This window comes from Haematobia irritans, chromosome 1 (genome assembly GCF_050003625.1).
Source record: "Haematobia irritans isolate KBUSLIRL chromosome 1, ASM5000362v1, whole genome shotgun sequence".
Taxonomy (NCBI): domain Eukaryota; kingdom Metazoa; phylum Arthropoda; class Insecta; order Diptera; family Muscidae; genus Haematobia; species Haematobia irritans.
In genome coordinates, this window is record NC_134397.1 from 60258425 (window position 1) to 60277501 (window position 19077).

General features: G+C 35.9%; 1 protein-coding gene across 4 annotated transcripts in view; it reads right to left on the reverse strand.

Moving 5' to 3' along the window:
• The window catches only part of glob1 (globin 1), a 58485-nt gene that overhangs the window by 17254 nt on the left and 22154 nt on the right, over positions 1 to 19077 (reverse strand). The window lies entirely within an intron of this gene.

The window sequence follows — 19077 nt, forward strand, 5'->3', positions numbered from 1 at the left end:
TGGCCATAAAACTCTTATTTAATAACCGATCTTACTCAAAGTTGGCTACATCCAGTCCTCTATAGTACTAATTATATGTGCAAAATTTCATCGAAATCGGTTCACATGTAGATATAGCTCCCATGTATGTATCGCCCGATTTTGAAAAATTCGCCCCTAATAACCTTATGTTTGACCATACAGGCCTCATTTCTTAACTGATCTTACTCAAATCTTGCACAAGGTAACCTTTTGTGGTTTTAATCAAACCTGCAAAATATTATGCAAATTGGTTCAGAGTTAGATATAGCTTCCATATATATGCATCGCTCGATTTTCCCAAATTTGACCATAGTACTCTTATTTATTAACCAATGTTACTCAAATTTCAAATTTTGATGTACTGGCCGATCGTATTTATACTAGAGGTGTGCACGTGAGTAATATTTTACTCACGCTCACGCACACTCACGACGGAAAAATCTTACTCACGCACACTCACGCACGATATTGTTTGGTAGGACTCACGCTCACGCACACTCACGAAAAGAAATTTTGTACTCACGCACACTCACGCACGAAAATGTCGTGACTCACGAAAAATACCGTGACTCACGAAAAATATCGTGACTCACGAAAAATGTCGTGACTCACGAACAATGTTTTGAGTAATTTACCTTAGCGAGGCGTCTGAAAACATGAGCATTATTAAAATCGAGAGCGTTATTACACTCTTAACATCCCAGGTGTCACTAAAATTGTAAATGAATTTAACTCTTAAGCGTTTTATGTTGGTGAGCAGGATTATTTTCGTGAGCGTACATCTTAACTCACGCACACTCACGAAGATAATATTTTCGTGACTCACGCTCACGCACGACATTTTGGTTTGTTAATCACGCTCACGCACACTCACGCCGTTGCCATGAGCGTGACTCACGACTCACGCGTGAGTCACGAGAATTTTCGTGAGTCACGACATTTTCGTGTCACGTGCACACCTCTAATTTATACGTACTTATAGCTCTTACATAAGAATATTGCTCGATTTTTACAAATTTAGATTTATTACCCACACTAATTGAACGATTTTCTCTTTTTTAATAATGGGCTCAATATTAGTGGCATACTAACTCCGTAGGTGCAATATCAACCACAGCCAGTGTTGCTAGAAGTAGGGGAAATTACCTATATATAGGGTTTTTCTAATATTTAGCGTTCTGTAGGCACGTTGGACCACAATGTAGGGACATTTTTACTCAACACAATTTGTAATAATTTTTACATTTTGGTGGCTCTAGAGGAGGAAATTAGAAGCCGGCAAGGCTTGATCTTTAACAACATTTAACACTCCTGCCAAAAAAAATCTAACAAAATTTGAAGGTTACCACAAATTACCACAAATCTACCAAAAAAATATTTCTATAGAAATTTTTGTCAAAACTTTATTCCTGTGGAAAATTTTGTCAACATTTTATTTCTATAGAAAATTTTGTCAAAATTGTATTTCTATAGCAATTTTTTTCAAAATGTTATTTCTATAAAAAAATTTCTAAAAATTTTATTTCTATGGAATTTTTTCTCAAAATTTTATTTCTATAGAATTTATAGTCAAAATTTTATTTCTATAGAAAAATTTCTCACAAAAATTTGTTTATAGAAACTTTTTCCAAAATTTTATTTTTATAGAGATTTAAGAGGAAAAAAATACTATTTTGGGTAGAATTCTATCAACTGTGGCAACCGTGGTGGTAATACAAATTTATATTCTACGTTTTATACGTTGCATATTCATGTTTTAAGATAATAAAGTACTTACAACCATTTTTGTTTTGTAAAATTTGTTTAAATTTAACGAAAGATATTGTAGGGAAAATTGTTTGGGAATGTATGGGAAAGTAGGGAACTTTTTTTGTCCTTGTAGGGTAAACCGAACATTTTCCCTAGCAACACTGACTATGAGCTATAGTCAGATTGAGACAAAGGACCATAAACATGTACCCTTTAATTTTCTTGAATATGCAACTGCGGTTTATCTCCCATACCTATATCAATGTTACCCCACAAATGCTTATGTTTACCAATTCAGCAAGTGTGGTTTAGGGTATGATATAGTCGGCCCCGCCCGACTTTCTACTTTACTTACTTGTTAAATATTGAAGATAAATAGAAAATAATTAAAAATTAAAATAAATAAAATATTAATTAATATTAATATTTATAGAATAAATATAGAAATCTAATTTTAATATTCAAATACATTGCATTCTTGATGAATGAGTCAATATTATACTACAAGCAAAATGTTAATATTAGATATTCTAATTGTGAAATAAATTTTGAATATTCTTTTTAAAAGATGATACGTTTGCTGATGCATTGTATATCGGGTGGTAGAGTGTTCCAGAGACGTATTGTGTCAATAAAGAACTGTCATTCGGATACAAGACATGTCCTTCTAAAGGGTATTATATTACTATTTCTATCAGATCTGGTAAACCGTTTTCGTTTGTAGATCAATTAATGTAGAAATACTAACGACTTGACATTAAGCAGGGTATAAAAACTAAAGAGGGAATCTGTAACACATAACGAACTATACTATTGAATGCCACATTAACACTCTAATGCCCCAATTTTTTGCCAGCTGATTAAATTTTCAATGTTAACGACACAAAAGCAAGATAACTTAGCAAGAAAAATTTATACGGTAAAATTCAGCATATGCTGCAAAGCCTCTTGAATAGTTTCAAATAAGTTTTCTTTTTATTTTGCCCATTTTTGTTGACTTAAGACGTGTTTTACTAAACGCTTCTTTATTAAATAAAATTGGGCATTAGAGGGTCAAGTCTATTTTTGCTCACGGAGTCACAATTTGCGAAGAGTTCAGATCAATCTTTATACTGTGTTGTACTTTAAGGTTGAGTTACATATCATGCGTTAATCCGAGCGTTGATCGAAGCGTTGATATTTTTCAGCAGATTTTTTGAAGCAATCTAACAAAACTCTTGCTTTCAAAAAGAAATTTCAGCTCTTCAATCAACGGACGCATTAAAGCATGGTATGTAACCTTTATAAATCTATGTATGGGTTATCGCTCTCTCTTCACACTTGATAAAATCTTCTCCAATACTTGTCTAATTCTATTCAAGTGATTTTGTCCTTTACAAATAAAAACAATATATAAGAGGCCAATGTCTTCATTCGTATACTTGAAATCTTCATAAATTGTCAAAAATCACTTATAATGAAGTCAACGAGGATATTTTACCAAAAATAAAGTTATTATCCTTCATTGGGACTCTTGACCAGTTGTTATTATACCATTTCTTCTTAGGTATCATACTATATGTATGATTGATATAGAATGTATTCATGCCATCGCCTATGCGTCTATGGTCCTGTCACTGTCAATCACAGTCTTTCCTTTTGTCGAATACTTGCCTCAATCACTTATAATATATGGTAACAAACAATACATAAGGTTTAAAAAAAGCAATTGTGTAGCAACATAATAATACGAACTTATTAATATCATACATATACAAACAAACAACCACACACGGATACATTTATTGCAATGGAGAGTTATGCTCAGAAGGACCACACTAATATACAATACATTAAGGAAGGAAAGGTAGCCATTATATAGTATATCAGTCATTCTCTCTAAGATAGTCCAACACACACACACACATACACACAGTCATAAAGTCAATACAATTCATACAGAGACTCGGAGACCATAGACAAACTAAACAATTGAAATGAGAAAATACGAAGAAAGAATTGAAACTGTTGTTATGTTACTTGCTGCTAGAGATGTGAGAGTGAATAAAATTATACGAAAATATATGAAGACTCACGAGAGCAATACATTAAACACTCACAGGGAATATATTGAGTGGAAATTGGAAAAACTACTTTCCGATAGTGATAAGTGAAATATACAGAGTATTGGCACCGGACGTGAGACCATTATTCTCAATCCGCGATGTTTTCTAGTTTATTGAGTGACATAGTAGTTGTCATTAGTAAGCAGTTTAATACACAGTGACGTATTTCTTTAAATTTTGCATTTAAAAAACTTGAACACCCCTCATTTTGAAGGTGTGTGTGTGTAGAATGTTGCTCCTATTTTGATGTTGGAATTCACTTTTCAGTTGTCAAAATGCCGTCCAAGCAAGAAGAGCAGCGTATCAAAATTTTGCTCGCGCATCGCGAAAATCCGAGCTACTCGCACGCAAAGCTGGCAAAATCGCTAAAAGTTGCCAAATCAACCATTACAAATGTAATTAAAGTGTTTGGGGAACGTTTGTCGACAGCCAGGAAGTCTGGATCGGGGAGAAATCGAAAACCGAAAGCCGCTGAGACGACAAAGAGAGTTGCCGGTAGTTTCAAGCGAAACCCTAACCTCTCTCTCCGAGATGCCGCAAATAAGCTGGGTGTATCGTCTACAACCGTGCATCGAGCCAAAAAACGAGCCGGACTATCGACTTACAAGAAGGTAGTGACTCCAAATCGCGATGATAAACAAAATACGACGGCCAAAGCGCGATCCCGGAGGCTGTACACGACGGTGCTGACGAAGTTTGACTGCGTGGTAATGGACGACGAAACCTACGTCAAAGCCGACTACAAGCAGCTTCCGGGACAGGAGTTTTATACGGCAAAAGGAAGGGGAAATGTAGCAGATATTTTCAAGCACATAAAACTGTCAAAGTTCGCAAAGAAATATCTGGTTTGGCAAGCCATCTGTACCTGTGGCTTAAAAAGCAGCACTTCCGGGACTGTCAACCAAGAAATTTACGTGAAAGAGTGTTTGAATAAACGTCTGCTGCCTTTCCTGAAGAAACACGGTTGTTCCGTACTGTTTTGGCCGGATTTGGCATCTTTCCATTACGATAAAAAGGCCATGGAGTGGTACGCCGCCAACAACGTGAAGGTGGTTCCCAAGGACAAGAACCCTCCAAACACGCCTGAGCTCCGCCCAATTGAGAAATACTGGGCTATTGTCAAGCGGAACCTAAAGAAGACCAAAAAAACTGCTAAGGACGAGCAACAGTTCAAGGCAAACTGGCTTTCTGCGGCGAAGAAGGTGGACAAGGTGGCTGTACAAAATCTGATGGCAGGTGTCAAGCGTGAGGCCCGGCAATTCGGATTTGGAAAAGCGAAAGCCTAACTGAATATTTTTCCTGAATTTTATACTAATTGAACTTGAAAAATAAATTTAATTTGATTTTTTTTAAATAAACGATTTCGCCGATTTACACGCGTTTTCCCTTGACCAAATTTTGACCGTATCACCCTTTATATTAGATGTCTTTGATTTAAGTGAGGATTAACCTGAGAGCAAAAAGGTAGGCTTGGATTGAGTTTTCGATTGGATAGAAAACAATTTACGATGAATAGAAAAGACATTTTAAAAAGTAATAACAAGTTTTTAAAATAACAATCCTGCGGACATATAAAATCATAATTGATATGAAGGTTGTGAACATTAATTTTGGAAAAAATTGATTTTTAATAGCGCACCAAAACTTCTATATTAAATATCCACTTGCCTTATTTACAAGGACACATTTTTCCCGATAAGCAATTATCACTAATTCCCGATAAGTTATTATCACAAGTTTATATTACGGCCGTAAATTCGGCCAAGCCGAAGCTTATGTACCCTCCACTATGGATTGCGTAGAAACTTCTTCTAAACACTACCATCCTCAATCGAATTACTTGAGTTGAGGTAACGCTTGCCGATGGCAAGGTATCTTAGAACCTCCTAACACCGTCTTCTAAATTGTAACTAAGTCAATATATGGTATATATTAAATCAAAAAAGACCGATGAAATACGTATATAATTCAGTTTGACAAAATTTTATATAGAAATAAAATTTTAACAAAATTTTCTATGATAATAAAATTTTAACAAAATTTTCTATAGAAATAAAATTTTCACACAATTTGCTATAGAAATAAATTTTGTGACAAAATTTTCTCTAAAAATTAAATTTTGTCAAACCTTTCCATATAAATTAAATTTTAACAAAATTTTCTATAGAAATAAAATGTTGGTAGATTATTTTCGGCTCGAGTGGCAACCATGATTATGAACCGATGTGGACCATTTTTTGTGATTGGAGATCGGCTATATATAACTATAGACCGATATGGATCAATTTTGGTATGGTTGTTAGCGGCCATATACTAACACCACGTTCCAAATTTCAACCGGATTGGATGAATTTTGCTCCTCCAAGAGGCTCCGGAGGTCAAATCTGGAGAAGTGTTTATATGGGGGCTATATGTACCCAGCAAAAAAATTTGGAAATTCTTCCAAAGGCACAACTTTGAAAGCACTTCCAGAAGATGCACTCCCAATGATGTTATTTATTTTAACTACCCAGGAAGTTCTTTTAATTCAATTTTTTATAACTTGTTTTTTTTCATATTTTAATGGGTAATTTTAACTGTTTTTGTTTCAAATAGGTTAAAAACAGAGTAAGAATTTATAAAATGGTACAAATCATTTAAATTTTGTTGAAAAAAAAATGCTAAATGCAATCTGGAAAAATTGGGAATTTTTGAAAATATTTGAGGTCAAACGTTTCCAACAAGCGTTAGAATCCATTAAAAATTATAAAAAATTATAAAAATTATTTATTTGAAAAATATCACAGAATTTTTTTATTTACATCTAAAACATTGAATTCGGATAACACCTAGAGAAGTGATGCAAATTCAGTGCAACGGCTGTTGAAATGGAGGACTTCCGTCCTATGACAAGCCCATGTTAAATTCATCGCTTCTGCGTCAATTTTGCACCACTTCCGGATCCAAAAGAAACATTTTCATTACTTTTTGGGCAACGCGTTTTTTGCTGGGTAATTATGGACCGATATAGACCAATTCTGACACGGTTATTAGAGACCATATACTAACACCACATTCCAAATTTGAACCGGATCGGATGAAATTTGCTCCTCCAAGAGGCTCCGGAGGTCAAATCTGGAGAACGGTTTATATGGGGGCTATATGTTAGAGACCAACAAGTAAGGAAAGTCTAAAGTCGGACGGTGCCGACTATATTATACCCTGCACCACTTTGTAGATCTAAATTTTCAATACCATATCACATCCGTCAAATGTGTTGGGTGCGATATATAAAGATTTGTCTCAAATACATACATTTAAATATCACTCGATTCGGACAGAATTTGATAGACTTTTACAAAATCTATAGACTCAAAATTTAAGTTAGCTAATGCACTAGGGTGGAACACAATTTTAGTAAAAAACAAGTAAGGAAAGTCTAAAGTCGGGCGGGGCCGACTATATTATACCCTGCACCACTTTGTAGATCAAAATTTTCGATACCATATCACATCCGTCAAATGTGTTGGGGGCTATATATAAATACATACATTTAAATATCACTCGAGTTGGACAGAATTTGATAGACGTTTACAAAATCTATAGACTCAAAATTTAAGTTGGCTAATGGACTAGGGTGGAACACAATGTTTCTAAAACAAGTATATACAGCAGTAAGTTCGGCCGGGCCGAATCTTAAATACCCACCACCATGAACCAAATATTAGGGTTTCCTTTGAAATTTCAGGAGGCTTGAGGACTTGAGGACACTTCCCGAAGATAAATTTCACCTATGAGGACTATATCAGATTCTGGATTTATAAGAACCATTTTTGTTTGAGTTTTAGAGGAATCATTAATCGAGAAGTAAAATCTGGAAATTCTACATTGAGTTTCAAGCAATTTTCATGATCAGTGCGCCTTCTATACCCTCAAGAAGTGAAGTCGGTCTAAATGGAGGCATTACCAATGGACCGATAAAAACTTAATCCGAGTTAAATCGGGAGATCGTTCTTATGGGGGCTATACTAAAATATTGACCTATATTCACCGTTTTCGGCACACCTCTTTATGGCCCGAAAATACCTCTAGATTTCCAATTTCAGGCAAATTGGATAAAAACTCCGGATTCTAGAAGCCCAAGAAGTAAAATCGGGATATCGGTCTATATGGGGGCTATATCAAAACATGGACCGATACTCACCAAAACTTAATCCGAGTTAAATCGGGAGATCGTTCTTATGGGGGCTATACTAAAATATTGACCTATATTCACCGTTTTCGGCACACCTCTTTATGGTCCTAAAATACCTATAAATTTCCAATTTCAGGCAAATTGTATATAAACTGCGGATTCTAAAAACCCAAGATGTAAAATCGGGAGATCGGTCTATATGGGGGCTATACCAAAACATGGAACGATAGGGACCATTTTCTGCACACCTTTTGATGGTCCTCAAGTACCTCTAGATTTTCAATTTCAGGCAAATTGGATAAAAACTACGGTTTCTATAAGCCCAAGACCCCAAATCGGGATGTCGGTTTATATGGGGACCATACCAAAACATGGACCGATGCTCACCATTTTGGGCACACCTCTTAACGGTTCTAAAGTACTTCTCGATATCCAATTCCAGGTAAATTGGATAAAAACTGCGGTTTCTATAAGCCCAAGAAGTAAAATCGGGAGATCGGTCTATATGGGGGATATACCAAAATATGGACCGATAATCACAATTTTTGGCACACGTATTTGTGGTCCTACAATACCTCTAGATTTCATATTTCAGGTAAATTGAATAAAAATTGCGGTTTCTATAAGCCCAAGAAGTAAAATCGGGAGATCGGTCTATATGGGGGCTATACCAAAATATGGACCGATAATCACAATTTTTGGCACACGTATTTGTGGTCCTACAATACCTCTAGATTTCATATTTCAGTTAAATTGAATAAAAACTGCGGTTTCTATAAGCCCAATAAGTAAAATCGGGGGATCGGTCTATATGGGGGCTATACCAAAACATGGACCGATACTTACCATATTTGGCACACCTCTTTATGGTCATAAAATACCTCTAGATTTGAAATTTCAGGCAAATTGGATAAAAACTACGATTTCTATAAGCCCAAGACCCCAAATCGGGAGGTCGGTTTATATGGGGACTATATCAAAACCTGAACCGATATAACCCATCTTCGAACTTGACCTGCCTGCAGACAAAAGACGAGTTTGTGCAAAATTTCAGCACGATTGCTTCATTATTGAAGACTGTAGCGTGATTACAACAGACAGACAGACAGACAGACAGACGGACATCGTTATATCGTCTTAGAATTTCTCCCTGATCAAGAATATATATACTTTATATAGTCGGAAATCGATATTTCGATGTGTTACAAACGGAATGACAAACTTATTATACCCCCGTCACCATTCTATGGTGGTGGGTATAAAAATGTGGGAAATATTTAAATCTGAAGCAATTTTAATTAAACTTAGCAAAAGTTTATTTATGATTTATCGCTCGATATATATGTATTAGAAGCTTAGGAAAATTAGAGTCATTTTTACAACTTTTCCACTAAGCAGTGGCGATTTTACAAGGAAAATGTTGGTATTTTGACCATTTTTGTCGAAACCAAAAAAACATATATATGGGAGCTATATCAAAATCTGAACCGATTTCAATCAAATTTGGCACACATGACTATATTACTAATTGTACTCCTAGTGCAAAATTTCAACCAAATTGGGCCAAAACTCTGGCTTCTGGGGCCATATAAGTCCATATAGGGCGAAAAATATATATGGAATCTATATCTAAATCTGAACCGATTTCAATCAAATTTGACACACACATGACTATACTACGAATTGTACTCCTTGTGCAAAATTTCAAGCTAATCGGGATAAAACTCTGGCTTCTGGGTCCATATAAGTGCATATCGGGCGAAAGATATATATGGGAGCTATATCTAAATCTGAATCGATTTCAACCAAATTTGGCACGTATAGCTACAATGCTAAATCTACTTCCTGTGCAAAATTTCAACCAAATTGGGCCAAAACTCTGGATTTAGGACCATATTAGTCCATATCGGGCGAAAGATATATATGGGAGCTATATCTAAATCTGAACCGATTTCAATCAAATTTTGCACACTTGACTATACTACTAATTGTACTCCTAGTGCAAAATTTCAACCAAATTGGGCCAAAACTCTGGCTTCTTTGGCCATATAAGTCCATATAGGGCGAAAAATATATATGGAAGCTATATCTGAACCGATTTCAATCAAATTTTGCATACTTGACTATACAACTAAGTGTTATGTTTGTACAAAATTTCAAGCAAATCGGTATAAAACTCTGGCTGCTGGGTCCATATTAGTCCATATCGGGCGAAAGATATATATGGGAGCTATATCTAAATCTGAACCGATTTCTTCCAAAATCAATAGGGTTCTATTCTGACCAAATTAGGAACATGTGCCAATCTATATCTAAATCTGAACCGATTTCAATCAAATTTGGCACACATGACTATACTACGAATTGTACTCCTTGTGCAAAATTTCAAGCTAATCGGGATAAAACTCTGGCTTCTGGGTCCATATAAGTGCATATCGGGCGAAAGATATATATGGGAGCTATATCTAAATCTGAACCGATTTCAACCAAATTTAGCACGCATAGCAACAATGCTAATTCTACTCCCTGTGCAAAATTTCAACTAAATCGGAGCAAAAAATTTGCCTCTTTGGTCATATGAGTGTAAATTGGGCGAAAGCTATATATGGGAGCTATATCTAAATCTGAACCGATTTCAACCAAATTTGGCACGCATAGCTACAATGCTAATTCTACTCCCTGTGCAAAATGTCAACCAAATTGGGGTAAAACTCTGGCTTCTGGGACCGTATTAGTCCATATCGGGCAAAATATATATATGGGAGCTATATCTAAATCTGAAACGATTTCAATAAAATTTGGCACACTTGACTATAGTACTAATTGTTCTTCTTGTGCAAAATTTTAAGTAAATTAGGGTAAAACTCTGGCTTCTGGGGCCATATAAGTCCATATCGGGCGAAATATATATATGGGAGCAATATCTAAATCTGAATCGATTTCTTCCAAAATCAATAGGGATCTATTCTGAGCCAAAACACATACTTGTGCCAAATTTGAAGTCGATTGGACTAAAACTACGACCTAGACTTTGATTACAAAAATGTGTTCACGGACAGACAGTGAGACGGACATGGCTGGAGTGGGGACCAAAAATTGTGCATTGGCTATACGCGGCAGTGGTTATACCTATAATGCTATATTGTGTTGTAGTCTGGTGGCCGGCACTTCAGCAACCGACAGGTTTAGATAAAGTTCAGCGTATGGCGTGCTTGTGTATCTCAGGCGCATTCAGTAAGACAGGAACAGATTCCCTTTATGTCATGCTGCATCTATTGCCTTTAGACATTTTGGCCGAACAGTCAGCTGTAACAACGGCTGTACGGTTGCGAGAGCTATCGCAGAGGCCGGAAAAAATGTACGGTCACAGTTCGCTCCTCAAAATAATGCCAGATGTGACTAACGTAGTGGATTACACTCTGGCGAAACCACTTTTCGACATAAAGTTTGAAACTCTAATTCCCAACAGTGAGGCGTCGTGCACACAGACCCCGGGGAATAAACGATATATAGATTTCTACACTGATGGCTCCAAATTGGATGGACAAGTGGGTTTCGGAGTATATTCTAAAGATCTGGAACTTCGAATAGCGAAAAGATTACCTAATCACTGTAGTGTTTTTCAGGCTGAAATATTAGCAATAAGAGAGGTGGCGAATTGGCTGAGAAGTAATGTTCCATTAAATATTGGCATTAACCCAGCAAAAAAAGCGTCGCCAAAAAAGTAGTGAAAATGTTCTTTTTGGATCCGGAAGTGGTGCAAAATTGGCGCAGAAGCGATGATTTTAACATGGGCTTGTCATAGGACGGATGTCCACCATTTCAACAGCCGTTGCAGTGAATTTGCATCACTTCTTAAGGTATGATGCGAATCCAGTGATATGGATGTGAATAAAGAAATTTTGTGATATTTTGACGAATAAATAATTTTTAAATTGTTTTATGATTTTTAATGTATTATAACGCTTGTCTGGAACGTTTGACATGAAATATTTTCAAAAATTCACAATTTTTCTAGAAAGAATTTAGAATTTTTTTCGTCAAAATTTAAATAATTTTCACTATTTTATTAATTTTTAATCTGTTTTTAACCCATTTGAAACAACAAAACTTCCAATTTCCCATTAAAAATATGAAAAAAGCAAGTTATAACAAATTGACTCAAATGAACTTCCTGTGCAGTTAAAATAAAGAACATCTTTGAGAGGACATTTTTGGAAGTGTTTTTGAAGTTGTGCCTTAAGAAGAACTTCCAAATTTTTTTGCTGGGAATATATACTCAGACAGTCAACCTGCAATAAAATCCTTGGACTCTGTGTTCCTTAACTCGAAAACGGCCATCTACTGCCGTAAATCTCTCAATGAGATGGCTGAGCAGTACAATATTCACCTAATATGGGTGCCTGGCCATTCGAACATACCGGGGAACTGCGAAGCGGATGAGTTGGCAAGGCTAGGGACTACCTTACATATTCCAGGGAAAGTAGAATCTGTTGGTATGCCCCTGGCTACCTGTAAGCTCATACTGCGTGAGAAGGCTGTTATGATGGCAAATCTTCGATGGGAGAATTGCAAGGGTTGTAACGACACCAAGCAAATATGGCCCCCATTTAAACCTAAACCGCACACTAGATATTCTAGTGTTCTCGAGACGTCAGATAGCACTCCTGATATCTGCTATAACGGGTCGCTGCCTGATAGGCGATTTTTCAAAAACTTCTGGCGCGAAGTATAATGACTATTGTATGAGCTGTCATGGTGCGGAGGAAAAGGAATCAATAAAACACCTCTTGTGTGAGTGTCCTGCATTTTGTGTAAGGCGTAAGCAAATTTTAGGGGCATATAACTTTAGATTACTGGCGGACCTGGAAAACGTTAACTTAAGCAGTCTGCTAATGTTTTTGGAACAATCTGATTGGATCAACAAAAGAATATAATAGAGAAGGTTCAGTGGTTAAAACTAGAAGTGTCCATATGTAATAAATACTTTTAGTTAAATGTGGTATCACAATGGACTGAATAGTCTATTGAGCCTAAATCTTAATCGGGCTTCCACTTTAACCTAACCTACTCTCAAAGAAAGTACTTCACAACAAAATGGAATTTAGTTTGATTAAAATTTCCTTCCGGAGGAAAATATTTTTTCTTGTCTTTTTTCCGAAGAAAGATATGAAAATGGCGATAGAAAGTTCATTGAAATACAGAAAACTGCTTAACCGTTGGTCTAAAACCGGTTTTAACGAAAATGCTAATTTTTTTGTACTGTACCCAATACTGGTGTATGATTTTTATATATAATCTTAAGATGAACGAGATTATTTCGTGATCATTGTATTTTGCAAAAGCCCCTTGGAGTGAATGTGATTTTTTTTTAATTTTTCTCACGATTTTTTCACTCACGCCGTTGACCTCAACTACGACTCTCTTTTATTTTTGATGAGTTATAGCAATTTTGTCTCACGCTCACATCTCAACTTGATGTAACGTCTGCTCACCAGTCGTTGACGTTGTTGTAGTAGTAAAAGTGGTCGTTGTCGTAGACATTGCCGTTCGATTTTATTGTTGCTGTTACTGTGGTAGTTGTTATCGTTGATGTCCATGTTATCCTTCGTTATGAGAGAATCACCGAACAACAATGGCAACCATAACCTCCGACAGGATTAAAAATTATAAGAACACAACACAGTGTGAATGTGTATACACAAGCTCTAGGAATGAGGGGTAGGACATTTTTGTTTGACTTGTACGATTGTCGATGTTTTACAGCAAAGCTATCTGCGAATGAGGGAAGTATGATAAGTATACACGCAGAGAAGGAATATGATCACCCCAACCATGTTCCAAGAGCAAAATGTTACTTTTTCACGGAAAACATGTTGCATGTTTGTCGAAACCATGTTCTTTTCTCGGAAATTATGTATCTGATTTCGGAAAGCATGTTATGTTTGACGAGAAAAGAATATTTTTACGTCAAAAATGCTACATGGTCGCTGTAAAAAAGTAACATGGTGCTCTTGAAACATGTTTGAGGTGATCATATTCCTTCTCTGGGTGTAGATTCAAAATTAAACTCTACACGCATAAATAAAAAGTTTTTGTTTAAATTGTCAGTCTGAGACCCATCGTTTGGTATACCGATTAATTAAAAAAAATTGAGTCGATTTAGCGATGTCCGTCTGTCTGTCCGCAGACGTATTTTTGTATGCAAAGTACAAGTGGCAGTTTCAGTCTGAACGTCCTCACAATTGGAATATGGTCTTTCTTCGAGTCAAAGACAATCCCTATTGATTTTGATTTTGAACTTGCTTGGTGAAAGTTTTAAAATCTGAGATACGTTAGTTTGTGAATCGAAATAAGACCCAGATATATAAAACTGAGATACAATTATACGTTGTGAAGGCATTAAATATTATCCAATGTGGGAAACGAAATTTTAGACCAAAGAAGTTTTAATTTATTGGTAGAATTATTCTTTGAATTGGGGGTAAAGCACTTCCAAACTTGTCTTCCCAAAGATATTTATTTATTTTAATTTATTTATTATTGTTATACCCTCCACCATAGGACGGGGGTATATTAACTTTGTCATTCCGTTTGTAACACATCGAAATATTGCTCTAAGACCCCATAAAGTATATATTCTGGGTCGTGGTGAAATTCTGAGTCGATCTGAGCATGTCCGTCCGTCCGTCCATCCGTCTGTTGAAATCACGCTAACTTCAGCTATCGACTTGAAACTTGGCACAAGTAGTTATTATTGATGTAGGTCGGATGGTATTGCAAATGGGCCATATCGGTACACTTTTACGTATAGCCCCCATATAAACGGATCCCCAAATTTGGCTTGCCGATCCTCTAAGAAAAGCAAATTTCCTCCGATTCGGCTGAAATTTTGTACATGGTGTTAGTATATGATTTCTAAGAACCACGCAAAAATTGGTCCACATCGGTCCATAATTATATATAGCCCCCATATAAACCGATCCCCCGATTTGGCTTGCGTAGCCTCTAAGAGAAGCAAATTTCATTCGATCCGGCTGAAATTTGGTACATGGTGTTAGTATATGGTCTCTAATGACCATGCAAAAATTGGTCCACATCGGTCCATAATTATATATAGCCCCCATACAAACCGATCACCAGATTTGACCTCCAGAGCCCCTTGGAAGAGCAAAATTCATCCGATTCGGTTGAAATTTGGTACGTGATGTTAATATATGAAATTTAACAACCGTGCCAAAAGTGGTCCATATCAGTCCATAATAATATATAGCCCCCATATAAACCGATCCCGAGATTTGGTTTTGGAGCCACTTGGAGGAGCAAATTTCATCCGAATCAGTTGAAATTTGGTAGATTGTGCTAGTATATGGCCCTTAACAACCATACCTAACTAGGTCCATATCTGTCTATAGATATATATAGCCCTCAGATAAATCGATCCCGAAACACACAAAAATTGGTCCATATCAAGTTCATAATTGTATATAGCCCACATATAAGCGACCCCCATATTTCAATTCTGGCTCTCCACGTACCGTGCAAAAGTCCGCATCGATTCGTAATTATTTGTAGACTTACCTATACATACCTTTTTTGATAAAATATATACCACGTATGGACTAACTAACAATTTAGAAAATGGCGTTAAGAAGTTTTAAGATACCACAACCCAATTAAATCGATTGTGGATGACAGTCTTTCGTAGAAGTTTCTACGCAATCCATGGTGGGGGGTACATAAAATTCGGCCTGGCCGAACTTACGGCCGTATATGCTTGTTTGAAAGAATTCAAATCTTTTCGAACTTGTTTTCAGCTCGAATGATATGGTTGACTAAGTTAACACAAAATGTTCCTACAAATACGCTTCGGAAGGCACAGCGAAGCGAGCCGGGTTACGCTAGTAATTTTATAAATTATCAAAAATTGTCGATAGTTCCCTTATTTACCTAAATCTTTAAAATTGACATAATCAGCAACAACATTACATTAAAAGTTTGATTTTAATATTTTTATTTTCATTATAATTACGGTTTATTTTTGGGAATTGGGTTGCAAATGTTTTGAACAGCACTGTATATCTTTCGTCCGAATGCACTTATATGACTCCAGAAGAATTTTACTCCGATGTATGTGAAATTTTGCACAGGCAGTCAAATTAACATTATTACTATGAATGCCAAATTTGGTTGAAATCGGTTCAGATTTAGATATAGCTCCCATATATATGTTTTTCTGATTTCGACAAAAATGGTCAAAATACCAACATTTTCCTCGTAAGATCACCACTGCTTAGTCGAAAACTTGTAAAAATGAGTCCAATTTTCATATACTTCTAATACATATCTATCGACTGATAAATCATAAATAAACTTTTGCGAAGTTTCCTTAAAATTGCTTCAGATTTAAATGTTTCCCATATTTATACCTTGCGCCACACTGTGGAACAGGGTGTTATAAGTTAGTGCATATGTTTGTAACACCCAGAAGGAGACGAGATAGACACATGGTGTCTTTGGCAATAATGCTCAAGGTGGGTCCCTGAGTCGATATAACCATGTCCGTCTGTCCGTCCGTCCGTCTGTCTGTGAATACATTTTTTGAGATCAAAGTCTAGGTCGCAATTTAAGTCCAATCGCCTTCAAATTTGGCACATATTCCTAATTTGGGTCACAATAGAACCCTATTGATCAGAAATCGGTTCAGATTTAGATATAGCTCCCATATATATCTTTCGCCCGATATGCACTAATATAGACCCAGCAGCCAGAGTTTTATACCGATTTGCTTGAAATTTTGTACAAACATAACACTTAGTCGTATAGTCAAGTGTGCACAATTTGATTGAAATCGGTTCAGATTTAGATATAGCTCCCATATATATCTTTCGCCCGATATGGACTTACATGGCCCCAGAAGCCAGAGTTTTACCCGAAGTTGGTTGAAATTTTGCCCTAGGAGTATAATTAGTAGTATAGTCAAGTGTGCAAAAGTTGATTGAAATCGGTTCAGATTTAGATATAGCTCCCATATATATCTTTCGCCCGATATGGACTAATATGGTCCTAAAAGCCAGAGTTTTGGCCCAATTTGGTTGAAATTTGCACAGGGAGCAGATTTAGCATTGTAGCTAATATAGCTCCCATATATATCTTTCGCCCGATATGCACTTATATGGACCCAGAAGCCAGAGTTTTATCCCGATTAGCTTGAAATTTTGCACAAGGAGTACAATTGATAGTATAGTCATGTGTGCCAAATTTGATTGAAATCGGTTCAGATTTAGATATAGCTTCCATATATATTTTTCGCCCGATATGGACTTATATGGCCCCAGAAGCCAGAGTTTTGGCCCAATTAGATTGAAATTTTGCACTAGGAGTACAATTAGTAATATAGTCATGTGTGCCGAATTTGATTGAAATCGGTTCAGATTTAGATATAGCTCCCATATATATGTTTTTCTGATTTCGACAAAAATGGTCAAAATACCAACATTTTCCTTGTTAAATCGCCATTGCTTAGTCGAAAAGTTGTAAAAATGACTCTAATTTTCCTAAACTTCTAATTTATATATATCGTGCGATAAATAATAAATAAACTTTTGCGAAGTTTCCTAAAATTTCTAAAATTTCTAAAATGTTTCCCATATTTATTTTTTACTAAAATTGTGTTCCACCCGTTCATTAGCCGACTTAAATTTTGAGTCTATAGATTTTGTAGAAGTCTATCAAATTCTGTCCAGATCGAGTGATATTTAAATGTATGTATTTGGGACATACCTTTATATATAGCACCCAACACATTTGACGGATGTGATATGGTATCGAAAATTTAGATCTACAAAGTGGTGCAGGGTATAATATAGTCGGCCCCGCCCGACTTTAGACTTTCCTTACTTGTTTTTTACTAACATTGTGTTCCATCCCAGGGCAATAGCCGACTTAAATTTTAAGTCTATAGTCAATTTTTCACCACTTCCGGATCCAAAAAAGAATATTTGCATTCTGTTTTGGCTTTTTTTGTCGAAAAAAAATTGCTAAATCCCTTCTAGAAAATTGTGGATTTTTAAGAATATTGGAGGTCAAACGTTTCAGACAAATCTTTGAATGCATTAAAAATCATAAACAATTATAAAAATTATTTGTTTGGCATAATATCACATAATTTTTTAATTGACATCCAAAACACTGAATTCTTATCACACCTTAAGAAGTCATACAAATTCGATGCAACGGCTGTTGAAATGGTGGACATTCGTCCTATGACAAGCTCATATTTAATTCACCGCTTCTGTGTCAATTTTTCACCACTTCTGGATACAAAAAAAGAACATTTGCATTCTGTTTTGGCTTTTTTTTGCTGGGATGGTAAGGTACTAATATCACTTATTTCTTTAAAAAGGTACTAAACCACAGGCAGGGGTGCTACGTTATTGACCAAAGTGAAAAAGTAGTGAATAACTACTATACTCGTAGTGCAGCATTTATAAGGCGATGGAAGGTTTAGGTGTATATCAATTTTGGAAAGGCTGTTACCTCTCTTCGCCTCAACCTATTTTAATTTGTGGGACAAGTCACCAATAATCTCTGCTAATTATTTTTGAATATTCTATTTGGATTATCCTTGATTCCAACTGACGTTACTTAACAGACCACCTGTCGTAAAATGGACAAGAGTATTATCTCTATTGTATATGAAGATACAGAGCACCGGCCTTTTAAAACTTGTTCTTGCTTGTTTGTTATTGAGACAGATAGAAAGCTCATGCATTATTTACAATACACAAGCACAAATATAACACTCGTGATAACAACACACACACACATACAACATACCTTTAGGGAATGAGAGAGGATACTCAAATACACATACACCTCTTTCTCACAAGGATATAAATTCACACTGGAACATACCAGCATACATACAACTACAATTTGCCAACGGTTGATTAGTTAGAATTAAAAATGAAGAAGAATAAAAAGGAGGAAAAAAATCAAAGATTGACAGTTTTTACACAATGCCAT